The sequence below is a fragment of the Macaca mulatta genome, chromosome 3 (assembly GCF_049350105.2).
Source record: "Macaca mulatta isolate MMU2019108-1 chromosome 3, T2T-MMU8v2.0, whole genome shotgun sequence".
NCBI lineage: Eukaryota > Metazoa > Chordata > Mammalia > Primates > Cercopithecidae > Macaca > Macaca mulatta.
In genome coordinates this window covers 195,921,480-195,924,360 of record NC_133408.1, presented here as the reverse complement: position 1 = coordinate 195,924,360, position 2,881 = coordinate 195,921,480, and positions in this window count along the sequence as shown.

Below are 2,881 nucleotides of genomic sequence, written 5' to 3'. Positions count from 1 at the left end.
GATGGGCCTTGTGGGAAACATGCTTATCTCTACTCCAGAGGCCTGCGTCCTTTCTGCAATGGGATTCAGGGAGCCCCAGGGCTCTGCGTGGCTCCTGCAGTCTTGTTGTTGTTATTATTATTATTATTATTATTAGAGAAAGAGTTTTGCTCTTGTCACCCAGGCTGAAGTGGAGTGGTGCAATCTTGGCTCACTGCAACCTCCACCTACCAGGTTCAAGCAATTCTCCTGCCTCAGCCTCCCAAGTAGCTGAGATTACAGGCACCCACCACCATGCCTGGATAATTTTTGTATTTTTAGTAGAGATGGGGTTTCGCCGTGTTGGCCAGGCTGGTCTCAAACTCCTGACCTCAGGTGATCCACCCACCTCGGCCTCCCAAAGTGCTAGGATTACAGGCATGAGCCACCACGCCCAGCCAGTCTTGTCCTTATTCTTAAAAGGATTGCCTTTCAGGACTCAGCCATTTCCCTCTGTCCCCTCTTCCCATGCCTGTCAGGGGCAGTGGGTGAGCTGGCGGCCCACTTTTCATGTCCTGTGAACTCTGTGGACCCTTGTCCCAGTGTCCCTGACTTGTGTGGCTCCAGCCTCTCAGCCGCCACAGTCCATTGCTATGTGGTTTTGTGACATGGAAACACGTATCCATTAAACATGGAATTGAGAGCATTAAGCCATTGAAGCTAATAACACATTGCACTTAAGCGCCTCGAAATTCACCCATAAACTTGGGAAGGCTTCGCAGTCCTCACCTGGAATTGAAAGCTGGGATATGTTGCAAAGGCTTTGATGCAGGAGTGGAGTCAGAAGCCGCCAGATTTGTTAATAATTAGGCAAGAGAGCCACGTTCTCGACGTGGACTCGTTCCAGGCAGCAATGACATCTTACTTCCGGGTGCCATGCGTTTAAAGGCCCTTCCTCAGTTCCGAGTTAGCCCTCAGTACAGTCTGCTGAGGTGGGCAGGGCGGCTGGGACAGGTCTCACTTTATCAGTATGCAAAACACAAGCGAGAGAGAGAAATGTGCTTTTCCCAAGGTAAGTCCCTGGGGCTCTGGCCATGAGCATAGCTCATGTGAGACACTTCGTGGGTGCCATCCCAGGAAACCTGACCCCACCCCACTCCTTCAGCCAGCAGGACAGAGCCCTCACCCTGGGCCAGGTGTGGTGTTTAAGAGTGAGACAGTCAAAACAAATCTCATCTCCCAAATTTGGAGGAGTCCTCTTCTCGCCCCTAATGGCACGTGTGCAAATCCGTGCTGCGTACGTGCTGTGTTCTCCCTTCCAGACAGACACCCTTCTAGGATTAGCCTCTCTGGGTTCCCACTGTAAACCTTGGAACTGTGTTATTGCTGTTGTCATTCTCCCTTGGCATCCAAAACACTTCACATACGTTCACATTTTGCCCCCACGCATGCCCATGCACATAGAAAACTCTACCGAAGTCACAGCTGCACCTCACGCTGAGAAAGTTCTGCTAGTTTCCATAACCCTAGAAGAGCTACTTTTACACTTTTATGAAGGGATTGCACAATATTATAAGCCGTAATTACTTTTAGTAATTTAACCATCCCTGATCGAGATCAGCAACGTCAACGCAATGCTCTCAGACTGCTCAGTTTCCCCAAATGGACTTTTAAAATATTTGGCTGAATCTTTAAGGGGCTTGCCAAGACTGAATGCCGTTCACTCCATTGCACAGCACTTTAATGTGACCAAAACTACATCAGATCAAAAGCTGAAGGCTTTCTTCCTTCATGTTTATTTGATAATTGTGAGCCATTAAAAAGATGGATTTGCTGTAAGCCTCTGAGCCCGTAAGCATTTCACCAGCCTTCCCTTCGCTGCACTGTGGGTGACAGGAGCAGTGCACCAGTGTGGAGGCCACGGAGGCACAGGCTCATTGTGTTGAGGTGTGTTTCAGCTTTCCTGGTTGAATTTCACTTTGACAAGGAATATGGAAGCAGTTAAGACCTGAAAGCTCTGAGCTTCAGAATCTTGTTCTAAGCAGTCGTGAGCTTGCTCTCTGCCCTTGGGAAAGTTACTGATCCTTGTAGAGCCTCAATTTCCTCATCTGTGCAAGGGTGATATAGCTATGACCCACCCCATGGGGTTTGTGAAAAACCACAAGATAGCATCTAAAACAGCATTTGGGAAAACAAAGCATTCACGAAATGTGAGGATTACAATGAAGTGAAATCATGCATGTGTTTAATTTACGTCAGTTCGACTCTATTGCTCTGGGAGAGGCACCATTCAAACAGAGCCCAGGTTCCACCTGCCGTTTGCCATCGGCTCACTACTGGAGTTGGTCCCGTGGCTGGTGGTACAGACCCAGAGACCTCGGGGGGTCAGTGCCCTCGTGCCTTTGACAACAAGAGTGTCCCATGGAGTCACCTGCAGTGCTCAGAGACACCTGTTGCCCTATATGCATGACTCCCCACATGCATATCAACCACTCTGTCTACCCACTTCTGCATCAGTGATTTGTGGAGTTTTGGGGACATTGTCATTTTCAACACCTCCATCTTATTTATTTGCTCACAGTTGACTCAGCTATTCTGACCGTTTCCAGACCCAAGGGTTCTGGATTGCTGGGGCTCGTGTTAGAATTTCTGAAACGTGTTTCATAGACCCAGTAAGGAGTTCGGAGTCACAGTCAGAAAGACAGTGCGGCACCTCCAGACAGAGCCTGACTCATGAGTAAAGAAAATCACCAGGCAATCCCTTCTCGAGTCTCCTTTACCTGCTCAATGGAATTCCTTATACAGACATAAAAAGTTCGATCCAGCCCTGAGTCTCAACACAGGGGATTAGGGCACAAGCGAAACAGAAACTCCAAAGTCATGAGAGGGAAAAAAAGGCCTTGGAAGGAATTAGATTCTTCTT